Raw genomic sequence first — 16,949 nt, forward strand, 5'->3', positions numbered from 1 at the left:
ACAGACATTATTGCCCAATAGGTATTGCCCATAGCATTCTAACCCAGGGCCCTACTATTTAAGACACTGTCTTCTGTGCTTTAATTTTACAGAACCTCAGAGTGGTTGAGGATGGCAGGGACTTTTGGGGACTTCTCTAGTCCAACCCCCTGCTCAAAATAGGGTCAGCCAGATCAGGTTGCACATGGTTGTGTCCAATCAAGTTTTGAATATCACCAGGGATGGGAACTCCACAATCCCTTTGAGCAACCTGTTCCAATGTTTGAACACCTTCACAGTATTTAATTATTATTATTATTTTTCTTATTCTTAAATGGAATTTCCTGTATTTCTACTTGTGCTCATTGCTTCTTGTATTTTCACTGGGCACCACTGAAAAGAGCCTGGTATTGTATTACTTACTAACCCCAACAACTTGTTTTTCTTATTCCCCCATGGATAAGATCCTCCCTGAGCCTTGTTTTCTCTTTGATGAGTAGTCCCATTACTTCATACGTGGCATCACAAATTCAGAACTGAGGGGAATTCCTTGATCTTCCTTGACCTGCTGGTAATGCTTCTCCTCACACAGCACAGGGTGCTTTTGACCTCCTTTTCTTCAAATTTGCACTGCTGTTTCATGGTCAACTTTTGGCAGCCCTCAAACCCAAAACCAGTTAATTTTACAGAATTATTTGGAATTAAATATCTACTGAATAAGTCACTTTTCTTCATCTTTCCTTAGGCAGATATCCTGGATATGTCTCCCCAGTTAAGAATTATTTATAGAATGTGTTTTATTTATTTATTTATAGTAGCTTCATGAGGAGAACTTGAGATTTTTTCCAGAATAGTGTGTAGCTTTTTGATAGTCTGTGATCTGGGCATTAGGACCTGCTGAACTATAAGAAAGCAGATTTCTTAACTTTGAAATAAATTTGTTGACTTGAAATCCCATAGAAAATGTTTGTTTGCTTGTTTGTTTTCCCAGTTGGAAAACTCTGGTTTTCAACTATCTTTTTATTGAAGACGTATTCAGATGCTATGTTTTGATAAAGCCTGTCTCTTTGGGAAACAAGTGAAATTAAGATTTTGACAGTTATATACACACCCATAAGCGGGAAATATGTGACATAACTTTTGGTGAAAGCTAAATATCTAGGGTTTTCAGATATGTAAAAGATCAAAGAGCCACCATGGGAAGTCTCAGCGACTTTTCATTACCTAAATCTGAATTATTTTGTTGTAATACTCTAAAACTGAGCAAATAAATAATAATAATAATAAACACCTGTTAAGGTTTGTGTATGTATATATATATATATATATATTTGATCAAATTCTTTATAATTTCGTAGAATCATTGAATATCCTGAGTTAGAAAGGACGCACAAGAATCATCGAGTCCAGCTCCCAGCTCCACACCACACAGAGCCACAAAAAAAAAAAAAAAAAAAAGTATATATCCAAGAACATTGTCCAAATGCTTCTTGAACTCCAGCAGGATCAGTGCCATGACCATTTACCTGGGGAGCTTTTTCAAGTGCCCAGCCACCCTCTCAGTGAAGAACCTTTTCCTAATATCCAACCTGAACCTCCCCTGATGCAGCTTCCTGTTGTTACCTCAGGTCCTATTGCTGGTCAACAGAGAGAAGATTTAATGCTGCTGGTGTTGATTGCTTCCCTTTTGAACTAGTCTGTGTTTGTAGTGATTCTAAGAAGAAACTGATCTGTTCAAGTACAGGCAGGTGTGTGTTGGTGATTTATTTCATACCGTCTCTGCTCTTTGGATTTGAAATAAGTAACAATGAACTCCTTCCAATTCTACTCTAAGCTTAGGTCAGGGCTTTACTATTCTACAGCCTACTCATTACACATAATGGTATGGGGTCATTATGTGATATAGCTTGCTGCCCAGAAAGAACAATAGGGACAATATTCACATTTTATTTTTGATTCTCAGGCTAAATTTAAATTGTATACAAGGAAAGTTCCTCCTGGTATGATTCTTAATGAGTATAATAGCTTCTGGAATTCATGCCAGAATACTTAAATGTGGTAAAACTGATTACATTATAAATATCTTCTTAGCATGTTCATTTCTCCTGCTACTTAAATACACTTCTGTTTTCACAGAAAACAATGCTTGTGGTTAGTGTTCTGTAGTACTCCTGAGGTGTGTTTTGTCATTTTCTTTCAGTGGTGTACTTGCATAGCATGTACAACCCAGAAAAATTAGAAGATGCAGAAAAAGGGATGTTGAAAATCCAAACAAATATGTTAAGGTCCATGATCTACATGGAATGAATTTGTTGTTGTTGTTGCCCATTACTATTTTGTTTTAAGAACAGAAGAGTAGAAAGGCATCTGCAATCTTCACATTGTTAATGTGAGCATCCCTGGAAAGTACCATTCATATGCAAGACTCACAATGAGATTAGGCTGTGAATCCATATGCTGCCCATCTCTTAACTTGCCTCTATGGAAGCCGTGTTATATACACAGTGTGTAGAGGTTAGGGGCTGGTTAAGGATGCCAGGCATCTCACACTTTATGCCTACAGGTTCTTATGTCATTGTTAGATATGTCAACCTTGTAGCCTGTAGAGGTCTGCGTGTACCAAGGTTCCCCATTGTATTGTCTCAGCAGTTGTATGTTTTTGATGGCTGAATACACAAGTCAGACCTTGATTTGTCTGTCACTTCCAGAGACTTCCAGCTTTTGTAGTGTCTGTGATGCCAGCCTCTGTTGCTATGACACTGAACTACATTTAGTCTTGCTTGCCAGCTCAGTAGTTTCATGCCTTGCTACTTAACAACAAAACATTGAGCCACACTTGCTGAAGAATGCTTTTCTGGTTGGCTTGAATGGGAGATTGTTCTTCTCCTGTAGAGTTCTTTGTTCTTTATATTATTTCTCTATAAGGAAATCAGACTCTGAAGAACACATTCTGAGCGTAGAAAATGGACTTTTTTCAGTCCATGTTCCCTGAGTGTTGTTTTCCTTCCACCTAAGGCTATGGAACAACATGGTATTTGAAAAGGGAGAAGTGGCTAGTGTTAAATCCTCTGTGTTCTTCCCCACCATGTCCTCAGGGACTGTCTAGATACATATCAAATTGCAAAAGCCTTCTCCCCAAGGCCTTTTCATCCTCTCAAAATCTGTTGCTCACTTTATCTTCCCAATGATTCCACACCCGATTCACACTTTTACTTTTCTTAACATTAGTTTTCATCTAGATAGCCTCTCCTTTAAAGAAGATAATGATTTATCCAAGCAGCAGCAGGTGCCCTTCATCACTCAGGAGGCAGGAGGGACTTTGTACTTGCATGTCACTCATTGGCAAGAGTGTATATGAAAGAAAGGCTCTGACTAAAATCAAAGGTGCTCCAGAAGTACAGTGAATTATGAGTCATTTTGTCAATTTTTTTTTTATTAGATTCTCACAAAAGTAGTGGTTTTAAGATGTGTGACATATGAGTGGGCCAAAAATAAAGCTCAAAATAATGCTCAGGGCTTTTTTGACCTTATGTTCCTTAAAGATCTCGTGTTTCTATCCAGATCCTTACAGACTCTTTCTCTTGCTTCCAAAAGGTCTTATTTAAACTATCCTGAGCATTCTTAGTCTGTTTCAGTCAAAAGTGGATGGGCAAGTCTTGAAGGGATTTGACAAGGTGATTGTTAAAGACAGTCATATCAAGGAAACCTCTCCAATAAAGAAATGTATTTTTTTCTGCAAAAACATTTTTTTCACTCATTCTAAACATGCTTATCATTTGTCACAACATTTCAAATTTGCTGAGAAGAGAGTAAAATTCACAGTTGTGCAAACACTCCTGTCAGTTTTACTAAAACTGATTTATATTCCAGTTTCTCAATGACATTTCCTTTAGTTGTGAGATCAAGGATCATTTTTGGGATATGTGTAAGTGCATATAGATGCATGGAATGGGGTCCACCATATTTCCATCCAAAAACTGTGCAAGTTACAGCTGGATAGACTGTGAGATGGAACTTGATCAAAACATTTCCCAAGCACCAAGTAATAAGACAAGGGGAAATGGCCTCAAGTTGCACCAGGGAGGTTTAGGTTGTATATTAGGAGAAAATTCTTCTCTGAAGGGGTTGTACAACATTGGAACAGTCTGCCCAAAGAAGTGGTTGAGTCACCATCCATGGAGGTCTTCAAGAAACATGTTGATGTAGAACTGAGTAGCATGGTTTAGCGGTGGACTTTAGTATTAAGTTAAAGGTTGAACTTAGATCTTAGATCATTTGTTCTATGATCATCTATGATGATCTTAGATCATCTTAGATGAACCTGAATGATTCTATGATTCTATTTTATATAAAAAGAGACAGTACAAAAGTCCTACTAAGCTACAAAAGCAGTTGAAGGTAGTTTCATAAGGAGGTTTTGTGAGGATTTGACAGATTAAAAGCTAATGTCACTGCTGTCACAGTCTCAATGGAAATCCGTCCTGATCTCATTAACAACAAAGAGCTAGAGACACACAAGAACAATGAACAGAAATGATTCAGAATGCAATGGAAACTATTATTTAGATTCCAGGTCTTCTCATATATGCACAAGTCATAGGCAAACACAGAACAGGAGAAAAAGCTGCTAGAATGTAAAAGATGAATGACTTAATGTAAGTCAGAGTTTAGCTTTTTTTGAAGTGTTAAGAAACAGATTTATGCAGTAAATCTGTATCTACAAGGGAGTTTGTGTCATAATAAATTGTATCAAAATCATGAGAAATTGCAGGAATAAAATCACAGAAGACAAGATGGTTCAATTTAAAGTGTTTTCAAATTTTAAAACATTTTCACTCCTGTCCATCCAGCTCAGGCTCAAAGTGAATGCATTTTAAACTTATTGGTTGGTATAAGTGAGATAACTTCTTAATAAGCCATACATATATTTGAAAAAGAATATAATCTTTTAGATAATTATGCATGATGTAAACTGTAAATCTTAACCAGTTAATTTGAAAGCAACTCTGTAACTGTGTGCTGATGCTTCACATTTTAATTTAAGTATCATTTTATGCTTTAAGAAGAAAAACATTACTAAAGAGCGATTCAAATTTCTGAGCTTTTTTCTTTGTGTGTGTGTGTGTTGTATGTCTAATATATCTTTGTGTTTTCTTTTTTCCTGAGATCACATTTTTTGTGATTATTAGGTTTTATTTAATTTAGCAGTCCTGAATTGGGATTTTATGGGACAAATCAGAAACCGCTATATGCTAAACATTATTTGAGACATGCAGCTTTAATGATGGTACCTGGTTGTCTCATTTTGTCACCAAGAAACAGAAATGCTAAAATAATGATCCTAAATAAAAGAGTTTCGTGTAAAAATTAGAGACTGAAAGCTGAACTAGAGATCACAGTGACTTTTAGTATTTTAATGGTAAATAATCTTCCTTTTGTGATGCTTTAAGATGTCGTGGATTTTCACCATTGCCTTATGAAAATGTATAGTTTAAGCTTTAAATAATAGCAATAGTAGGTTTTATTCTGTTCATAAGACGGTATTTCTGATTTCACAGAGCAGCTCATTAAGCTTCTTAGCTGATTTTATTATTTTCCGTGATTTTTTTAAAATCTTCATAATAGCTGTGCTTTTCCTGATGCAGTAAGATCATTGCCACTCATCCTGATTAGTCCTGTCTTTTGGTTTCTTTTACACTAACAAGCATGTATATATTTTATTACAGTATAACTACTTGAATAGAACCTTTTAGTTCTTTTGTTGTTGTTGTTTTCTTTTGTTTTGTTTTTTGTTTTTTTCTCTACTTACTGGGAACTCTTATTATGCAAAGAAAAATGATGTGGAAAATGTATAGATAGCTCTTCCTAGCACAACTATATGGCTTTTCCAGTTATATAACACCAGACTGCTATGTTTCCATTTGTTTTCCTAAACAAAGGTGTGTAGTGTCAACTGGGAATCCATACCAGTGGTCTGGTAGCAATGGCAAGAGATCTATGAATGACCCATTGAGTGGACAGAAAAATGAATGAAGGCATTTGAAACTGTACTAGATGCAAACTTTTAGGCAGCTTGACAGCACTAGGCACCTGAATTTCTAGTACCTTTCATGGAACATGGTATTTCTTGATTGTTTACACAAGATAGCTGAATTACTATATTCATTGTTCTAATTCTAATGGATCCTAATTAGTTGTTACTAGAATAAATCATAAAATAAATGGATATTTTATTCCTCAATCCAAAAGAAATTATATGTTGTTAAAGATATCTATTTTAACAGTGAGATTTCAGGTCCAACAAGAGGGACCAATTGTATTCCATACCTGGGATGACAAGCTGTTGCTTCAGGCTTTTTGAATGAAGTTATACATCTTTACCTTACAGCATGTTTTATTGTGGGTGCATACATAAGGTAAGAAGAGGGTTGCCATTGGTGGTTTCACTCTGATGAGCATCTAAATTCCACCAACACTGCTCTCTCACTCATTGTTCTCCCAGCTGCTGTTGTGCAACAGGTTTTTTTGTTTGTTGTTGTTTTTGTTTGTTTTGTTTTTGTTTGTTTTCCCTTTCTTCATTTCTGCTCTCCCAGAGGCCCAACCAGTGTTGCTCACTGGCTCAGCTCTGGCCAGCGGCCGGTCCCTTTTGGAGCTGTCTGGAGCTGGCTCCGATCTGACATGGGGCAGCTGCTGGGCTCTGCTCACAGAGGGCACCCCTGCAGCCCCGCTTCTACCAAACCCTTGCCACATAAATCCAAAAAAATGGGATCTTATCATAAGGATTAGTTAATTCGTTTAAAATAGGCAAGTCCTTCATGATGATCATAGAGATCTACACAGTGGAAATTATCCCAGAGATTTGCACTGCCAATAGTTTTGGTGTTCAATGTGCTGCTGCCCAATTTATCTGTGTGTGAGTTATTGATGACCTCATTTAGGTCTCCTGTATTTGCAAGAGAAATGTTTCCAATATTTTTGAAACCCCTGTGGGCCAGAGTGGAAGATTCATGGGCTCCACATTCTGCCACAGAAGTGTTTTATATCATTACAGTGGGTGCATGATGTGTTCCACAGAGCATGACATGAAGGCAAGGGTGTCATGTATGTATGCAAACTCTAATAAACCAGCGTTGAAGAATAACACTGGTTAAAAGAAGCTAACTTTAACATTACTTCCTCTGCACTATCTGTAGAGGTTAGCCCCTAAAGAAATCTATTTCTTCAGCTGGTGTTAAGGTTCCTTTATGGAGTGAAATAGTCTCTCCCAAAAGAAACCTGGAAATTGACTTACTGAGTGTAGGTGTAAATGGATTATAAACGAGTACCAGGGAGAGAAACAATTAACAGGCCTATGTTTCTTAGCCTATGTAAACAAGCAACAGAGGCTCCCTATTCAGCTGCTGTGACATTTAAAACTAGAGTGAATAAAAGACTAGGAAAGAGGATATCTGTAATAAGAACAATGACATAATGTAGCACTAGATAAGCAAGTATCTGCAAACCTTTACTGAATGTCAAAGCTATTCAGTACCACCACCAGTAGGACAAAAATCCAAAAAGATAAGTTCTTCATTTCCTTAGCCATAATTTCTATAATGACTTTAGGTCAACTCTAAAAATAAAATGTATATTCAATCTACCCAGGATTCCAGTTTAATTGAGTTCAAACAACACTGGCAGAGATGGAAGAGATTAGATGGCACTGACCTCCTGTGGGTAAGAATGAGGACCACTACAGTAGTTGGTTGAGCTAGTGTCAGCAGGGAGATAAGGGATCAGCTTACTATGAATCTTTAGCTCAAGATATAAATAAAAGTTTCAAAGTACCTTTTAGTAAGAACTGTCCTTTGTACACTGACCACAACAATATACACCAAAATGCAAGACAACGATGCATTAATTAACCTCCAGTGTGTGATAAACAGCAGTGTGTGATAAACACTGTATCATAAACAACCCAGTTTCTAATGTTGTTGGTAAGTCTGATGTAATTGCTAGTCCAGTTGTGTATTTTCTGAGTTATTTGTGCTGTATTGCAGAAATGTCATTGTGGATAGGTATGAAAGGGGAACTGAATTTACAGCATATATTAAGGATTAGCACGCAACTTTACAAGTTTCCCTTATTCTGCATTAGCACTTACTTATACATATGACTGTGTTGCAGTTATAATTTAAAAGAATATTTTAAGGTACACTGCATTTTTTATTTTCAGTTACTAAATTAAAATGTTAAGGGTCACCAACCTGCTAGTTTGCCTCTTGCTGCAACACAGTAGAATTTGCAATGCAAATGTGACAGGAAATTTGAAAATGGGAAAATCCTTTCTGTTAATGCAGAACACTGAAAAATGTCCATATCCTCTTTATGGACATATATATATATTTAAACTTAGAGTATATAGACAGATAGATTGTGAAATATTCATAGATTCACACTGTCCGTGATATATAAAAAGCACCAGTTCTTGTTGGATATTGTTAGGTACTGACTTTCCACTACATTTTTGAGAATACATTCCTTTTCAAAATACTTCAAGTCATAACATTTTCAATTAAACCATGGTATTGCTTTATTACTATTGTCATTCTTATTATTTGCTAATCACAATAGAATATTAAAATTACTTATTATATGAAAAGACAGCTTATCCCACAAGATTTGCCATGTTTTTTTTTCATGTTCTTTAGAGTTTGCATAAGATTTGCCCTTTTGTGGGACTGAACCACCTTACATTACTAGGGAAGACTCCACAGGGATTTGTTAGATACAGTCTCTCTTGGGACACTTTAAGTTAAAGGTTGAAGTTAAATTGGAATACCAGTCATCAATTTCCCAGCCAGAAATACAAAATTTTGAATTCTAATTTCTTAGACCAAATTTTGATTCCAGCCTTCACGAACCATGTATTCATAATTATATGGTTGCAGTTTTTCAGATACAACTTACAGTACATGTAGGCACAATTTCCTGTCCATTAGGTTTTTGGAAGCTTTTCAGCCCTTGCACATTTATCTGTTAAGTCTCAACTACAGGGAAAATTTCACAGCTTTAACCTGAGATCTTAACGTCCATGTATTTCAGTACACAATTCTAGTTCAATTTCTGGATCAAATTTTGACTGGGTTAGAAAAGGCTCAGTGTATGCTGGAAGAAAAAAAAAAAAAAAAAAGGTACTCCAAAAAAAAATTAGAATTATTGAAACAGACTGCAAGATTATTTCTTTTAGATCAGCTTAAGTTAATCAATGAAAGATCCTATAAACATTTCAGGCTATATTGAATTATTAACATAATTCCATACAATTGCTCGTAGGCTTGAAGTTGGGCATCCCTTTATGTGCATGCATGATCAAGTACTGAGTGTTCTGAATTCATCCCATAAATTCAAAGGCAAGGCTAGTGTACAGAACTTGAAAAGTCAGTCCACCTAGCAGTTATAGAAATGTATGTGATGTACGCTTGTTTTTGTTCCTTATGTATGTGTGTATGAAACTCTCCCTTGTTAGTAGTTACTTCACAGTATGAAATGTTTTTAATTTGTCAAAATAATAAAAAAATATAAATCAGAAGTACTGCAGGTGGTGATGAGGGTTTGGGGAGTGAGAAAAGTCAAGAAAATGACAATCAATATTTCATCAACATATCTCAAAAGGTTTCTAAAACCCCATTTACAAAATATGAGACATTTTAAGACAGAAAAATGTTGCATATAAAATGCATTAAAAAGTGAGCATTTGCCAATTTTATTGAGAAAAAATATAGTATATATTTTCTGCTGAATAGCTGTATATTTTAATAATTTATTACATCCTCGGCACACAGAAGTAGTGGCTACTTTCCCTATTTTATCTTTGGCATGGAGATGTAGGAAAAAAAAATGAAAAAAAATCCCTGGAAGACTCAATAGTCTACCAATGTGATACCAATAATCTGACAGCACTTTGCTGCCCATAGAAAAGTCAGAAGACAGAGTCAACATATCTACTTATACCATGGAGCTTGGCTTAACTGCCTTTGGTAATTTTTTTTTCTGAAAGATGTAGTAAGTAAATTCCTCAGTGTGGGGTGAAGCTGAGAAGATGATGGATAGACTCTGGTCAACTGATGCTACTCTACCAAGTTTATTTTATACATAGCACATAGTTCCCTACATGCACATGTGAATTTTGGGTAACCTAAGAATGGCTTCTCTGTGTTCAAAGGTGGATACTGCCTGTGTTGTCCTCTGTGTGGCTGTAGGAGAGTGTGGATAATGCAGAAAAATGTTTTCATACACTTAACTAGATAGCCGTAAAATGCTTTTTCACCAGGGGGGATCTGTAGCTGACATCTAGCTGCATCTTTCAAAACAAAAATTGTGCTGGAGTCTGTTCTCTGCCTTTGATGTCAGCTAGCATAGTTTGACTGCATCTTTACTAATAAAATATTTTAGAACTCAGGACAGGGTAACCACATCCAAACTGCTTACTGGGAATGGTATCTGTTCTAGACTAGCTATTAAATCATGGCCAGAAATAGTTTGGGAAATCTTGTCTGCGATTCTAAAAACCTAATAGTTCGGGTAATTATATTTCTATTATGGCAAGTATACCTATGCGTTGCTTAATTTTCTAGTACGTACTCATCCTTAAAAGGGAATTTCCCTCACCTGTTTTAGCAGTGAGATACATCTGTGTATTAGAAAGCCTAAATTAATATGTTGACATATAAACATCCATGGAGTGCTGGTTGCCTACACTCCAATTATGGAGAGGAAAAATCAAGTCAATAGAGTTACTGGAGCTTATTCATCTTTTAGTGAAGGGTGATTCATAGTCATTGACCACAGACCAGGGACAATCAGTGCATTTTTGAATCATAGTGTACATAAGAAATCCAAATGGGCATGACAAGTATGAAAGCGCCCATAGGGTGCTTGTGCCTTTGTGGAAGAAGAGCTGGAGACCAGATAGGGTATTTCAAACAGCACTAGGTGCCCTTGTTTAGGCAGCTGAACCTGACTTGGTCGCTTCGAGAATACAGTTCATGCAAGCTGCTTTACATTCCCATTTGAAGATGGGATATATAAGTCCTGGAAACTCTTAATTTTCTCCATAATTTTAAATGGAATCTGGCATGGTTCTACCATTATTGCCTGTTGGGTGACTTCAGCATCTACAATATAAGTAGATAAGATCAAATATTTGCCCATATATTTGAACCTCACTACTATATTGAAAACAAGTATGTAGTTTAACAATTTTTTTTTCTAGAAAGAAATGAAAGATTCTCTGTAATGATTCTGCTTTCATTCTAACATATCAATAGAGGAGATATGCTGTGATATGCGGGAGATGATGGGAAAACCAGGCCTGAACATGCACAAAGGTAAGAATTCACTTCTGATGTTTAACAATAGGATCAGCTGATACAATGTTCCTTGCAAAGATCTCCTATGGTATCATCAAAGGAAGATCTGAGCTTCTCTCATTTATGAGAATGTGAAAGCAAGACTTCTTAGCAGTATGGGAATGACTGCCTAGCTGATTAAATTCTGTTCTCTTTATGTTTTGTGGTTGTTAGTGGTGGTTGTTTGTTGTTTTTTGTTTGTTTGTTTTGTTTTGTTGTTTTTTAATGGATTCACTGCTGAATCCAAATTGTAGAGGAACTATTTGAATGCAAATTATAGATTTTTTTTCCTGTTTCGTCTTATGTATTGCATGTAGATAGCAGCAGGAGGGCTGCAGAGTTGACCTCTATGAAAAAATATCAGGGACTGCCCTGTGACAGACAGAGACATTTCTAGGTGGTTCCAGCCAGCTCTGCTATGGACTCAGCAGTTGGTGGCACCTCTGTGAAAACATAACTTAGAAAAGACAAAAAGCAATGGACAGGCAGAAGAGGAAGGAAGCAAAAAGAATGAAAAACAGCTGCAGGAATACCAAGCTCAGAAGAGAAGGAGAAGCAAGAGGAGGAGGAGGAGGAGAAGGTGGTGGAGGACAAGGATGAAGAGGCACTCTGTGGTGCTGGAGCAGATATCCACTGGTGCTCATGCAATCATAGAATCATAGAAACATAGAATCATAGAATAGTTTGGGTTGGAAGGGAACTTAACAATCATCTAGTTCCAACTCCCCTGCAATGGGCAGGGACACCTCCCACTACATCAGGTTGCTCAAAGCCCCATCCAACCTGACCTTGAATATTTCCAGGGACTGGGCATCCACATCTTCTCTGGGCAACCGGTTCCAGTGCCGCACCACCATCCGAGTAAAGAATTTCCTCTTTATATCTATTCTAAACCTATCCTCTCTCAGTTTAAAGCCATTATGCCTTGTCCTATCACCACACTCTCTGACAAAGAGTCCCTCCCCAACTTTCCTGTAGGCCTCCTGGAAGGCACTGGAGGGCCTCTATAAAGTCTCCCTGGAGCCTTCTCTTCTCCAGGCTGAACAACCCAAATTTCCTCGGTCTGCCCTTGTAGGAGAGGTGCTCCGGCCCCTTGATTGTCTTCATGGCCCTCCTCTGGACTTGTCTTCCATGCCTTTCTTGTGCTGGGAACCCCAGAGCTGAACGCAGTACTCCAGATGGACTCTCATGAGAGCAGAGCAGAGGGGAAGAATCACCTTCCTCGACCTGCTGGCCACGCTTCTGTTGATGCAGCCCAGGATGCGGTTGGCTTTCTGGGCTGCAAGCACACATTGCCAGAGCACGTTGAGCTTCTTGTCGACCAACACCCCCAGGTCCTGCACATCAGGGCTGCTTTCAATCCATTCTCTGCTAAATCTGTATTTGTGTTTAAGATTGCCCCGACCCAGATGCAGGACCTTGCACTTGGCCTTGTTGAATTTGATGAGATTCACACAGGCACACCTCTCAAGCCTGTCCAGGTCCCTCTGGATGACAACCTTTCCCTCCAGCATGTCGACTGCACCACACAGCTTGGTGTCATCAGCAGACTTGCTGAGGGTACACTCAATTTCACTGTCCATGTCACTGACAAAGATGTTAAACAATATCAGCACTGACCCTTGAGGAACACCACCCATTACTGATCTCTATCTGGACATTGAGCTATTGACTGCAACTCCTTGAGTGCGACCATTCAGCCAATTCCTTACCCACCAAGTGGTCCGGCCATCAAATAGAATCTTTCCAATTTAGAGAAAAGGATATCATGGCACATGGAAGCCATGGCAGAGCAGGTGAATATTTCCTGAAGGGACTGTGGCCTATGCAGAGCCTACATTAGGGCAGTTTTATTGAGAGCTCTACAGCCCATGGGAGTACAGTACTGCTGGTGGAGCAGGGGAAAGTGTGAGAGAATAAGTGGCAGAGGGGGACCATTATGCACTGACCATAATCTTCCATCCCACTTCCCCCCTGCACCATTTGGGACAGAGAGTAGAGGAGTTGGGAGTGAAGGAGTGAAACTGAGCCAGGGAGAGGGGGAAGGAAAGGTGTTGCTTTAATATTTGTATTTGTTTTTCATGACCCAATTTGTTTTATTTGAAAATAAATTGATTTTCCCCAAGCGGTTTTGCCTGTGACAGCAACTCATAAGCAATCTCCCTGTCTTTATCTCACCCTCCAAGCCTTCTCATCCTACTTTTTCCCCCTGCCCCTCTCTCTTTGAGGAATGAATGAGCAGGTGGCTGGGTGTTTGGCTGTTTCCCAAGGCTAAACCAACACAGCTTCAGACACAGTTGAGATTAGCATATAATGCTAATGTAATGCATAGCCTTTACTAATGATTTCTAAGAACACATCCTTTAAAAAAAATAATTAGGAACTGAGTTTCTTTGTGATATTGTAACTAACATGTTTAGCATACATTTTTAATTAAGTTGCCTAAAGTGGGGCTAAAGCAGAGGAGCAGCCACTAAGGGCTTGACTCATTTGCCAGTACTCAAGAAACTTATGCCATATGAAGTAACCTGGGAGATATCTGGCACTTCAGAAAGGCTTCCTGTAGGTCTTATGTCTTATCTGAGCATTGCATGCACATATTTTTCTTATGATATCTGAAATTACACTAGATGCTAACAGCTAGTTATTTCTTTGGAGATAACAAATATCTCTTTAGACTCTGCTAACTGAACAGACTACATTTCTTCAAACTAACATAGCAAATCTGTAAACACCTAAGTATGGATACTTGCATTTAAGTGACAATGTCAAACTGAATTTTACCCTTCATAAACATTTTTTTATTTTAATTTTATTTTATTTTATTTTTTATGGTTACTGTTTGCAGATGTGAGATACAAGGTCTGCTCTTTCTTTAGCTTGACAATTAAATATTTCATCTCCACGTTCACATGAGGTGCTTCCATACCAGGTTCCATTTATTGTGGTAACAGAAGAAATATATTTACAATTTGGATGAATCTGTATCTATTGTACATCCCAGAAAATAAATAAATAAATAAATAAAATTCTACATTGAAATAGATTCTGTCAAATTCGCTCAGCCTTAAGCAGAATACTATGTACACAGAGGCCCTTCGTAGTTTAAAAGTTTGAGAAATATGCTATAAGTAAGTTAAAACTAATCATCTTTAATTTAAGCTGTAGGTCTTCTCAGCATGACTCATACCCTCATCATTATCTTACCCTTCCAGCATTACTAAAATGCTACTGTAATTAAGATCAGTATCTTACAAAATTTATCCTGAGGAAATTTACAACAGAAAAAGAATATGTTTCAGTTTTTGACAGTATGAGACATAACCTCCCTTTATGTTCGTAAAATTGACAGTATATGACTCCACTATATGGTAAAGAAATCTTCTATATGATTAATTGTTGTGGTTTAACCCGGCTGGCAGCTAAACACCACACAGCTGTTCGCTCACCCTCCCCCCTCCCTCTCTGGGATGGGGGAGAGAAACGGAAAAGTGAAGCCTGTGAGTTGAGATAAAGACAGTTTATTAAGACAGGAAAATAATATTAACAACAATAATAATAATGATGATGATAATGGTATTACTAATAATAACGTGTATGAAACAAGTGATGCACAATGCAATTGCTCACCACCCGCTGACCGATGCCCAGCCTATCCCCGAGCAGCCGGCCCCCCACCCCAGCCAGCCACCCCTATATGTTGTTTAGCATGACGTCAGATGGTATGGAATACCCCTTTGGCCAGTTTGGGTCAGCTGTCCTGGGTCTGTCCCCTCCCAGCTCCTGCTGCACCCCCAGCCTGCTCGCTGGCAGGAGAGAGCGAGAAGCCGAAAAGTCCTTGGCCTGGTGTAAACACTGCTCTGCAACAATTAAAACATCAGCATGTTATCAGCGCTCTTCTCATCCTAATCCAAAAGACAGCACCCTACCAGCTACTAGGAGGAAAATTAACTCTGTCCTAACTGAAACCAGGACATTAATGTATTTAAATACACTGCTTATGATTGCAGAATACCAAACAGGTAAAGCTAATCTACTACTCTATTAGGAATAATGTGACTTCAACAATCAGAATTAAAATGCTTAATAGAGTTGCTCCAATGTTCAGCTCTATTTTCAGTCATTTCAAGTATACATGATAAGCAAGGAACGTTACCTGAAGCAGTATTTTCAAAGACATAAAATACAGATAGAAGGATAGAGAAGTATGTACAAAGACACAAAAATTAAACAGTCTTTCCCCCAAGTTTTACAGAAATATTTAAGTACCAATATAATATATTAAATAATTCAGGTAAATATACGCATGAAATATTCTCTGTTGAAGACCTTTTTTAAATTGAAACAAAATAATACAAATAAATAAACAAAGTCCTCAATCAATTTCAGAGGCAAAAAGTAATCATTTTTATCCAACTTCACGAAAAGTGTTCAGCTTCATTATGTTAAGCAAGTTTTAAATCAACAACTGTGGACAGCTGTGTAATCAACAGTGTGACCAGTTTGTTTTATCAGCTCAAGAGAGCAGAATTTTTACATTAAGATCTTCATTGTGATTGTAGTAGTGAACACATAGTGGGATTGGTGAAGCTGATAAGAAAAGTTATGTGTTTTTTTTTTTTTGGGGGGGGGGGGTTGTGGCTGTTTTGTATTTTTTGTCCACACTTAAGAGGTACTTCTCTGGACCATGATAAAGACTCAAATACCTGCAGATGCCTTCATTTTTTCCTACACTCATTATCTCAATGTATACATGGAATCATCTCCATTACGCACACAAATAAAAAATATGAATTTACCTTATGATTCCTATTATTACATCAGTTTATTTTGCAAGTAGATATTTATTAAGTAAATATGATTAGGAGTAACCAATAGTACTACAGTGTAAAAGTTACCCTCTGATGTTTGTGTTTTTATACCTAACCTACCATGCAGAGAACAAGGCAGACCAGGAACTGCTAGATGAAAAAAAAATAGACTAAGAAATTAATAAAATAAAAGCTAAAAGTCAAGTAGAAATTTCTGGTTTTAGAAAACCTCGTGTTTTTTACAGTTAATATTAAGGATATTCCTGACACTGTCTTTTTACAAATTTGTATGAGAAAAATAACATTTCGACATCAACAGTCTAAAATACAGTAGCTATCTTTGCTTCCCAACATTTTATTTTTATATTCCTTCATAGATAATTTCGTATTACATGAGGGATCTAGAACTAAAAACACAGCTATTTTTATGACAGTTGGCACTTTTTGTCCTACCCTGTCAGAAATGTCAATGCAAGAAAATTTAAGAAATGTGTCTGTCCTGTAAAGATATTTACAGTGTTTTAGTGGACTTTTAATCATTTTTAAATAAGCTAACTTCAGTTCTTGAAGTAACCTAGCAACAGAGATAGAGATTTATATGAGTTTCTTTACTTCAGACTTGCTGTCCTGATTTCAAAGAGAACCCAAGGAACAAATAGATGAAATTATATGAATAGATCAATTCAGGAAAATTATTATTGTTGTTGTTTTTATTATTATTATGACTATTAGTTTCATTACAGGCCCTGATTTCCCACATAGAAAATCA

General features: G+C 37.3%; 1 long non-coding RNA gene across 3 annotated transcripts in view; it reads left to right on the forward strand.

Annotated features, from left to right (window-relative positions):
* LOC125183642 (uncharacterized) overlaps window positions 1-16,949 on the forward strand; it is a 94,111-nt gene that overhangs the window by 12,013 nt on the left and 65,149 nt on the right. For all 3 annotated transcript variants that reach the window (XR_007165971.2, XR_010830631.1, XR_007165970.2), the window contains one exon: window positions 11,289-11,348. This is a non-coding gene — a long non-coding RNA (uncharacterized lncRNA). The remainder of the gene's footprint in view (window positions 1-11,288; window positions 11,349-16,949) is intronic.

Source organism: Anser cygnoides, chromosome 3 (assembly GCF_040182565.1).
Source record: "Anser cygnoides isolate HZ-2024a breed goose chromosome 3, Taihu_goose_T2T_genome, whole genome shotgun sequence".
In the NCBI taxonomy this organism is placed as follows: domain Eukaryota; kingdom Metazoa; phylum Chordata; class Aves; order Anseriformes; family Anatidae; genus Anser; species Anser cygnoides.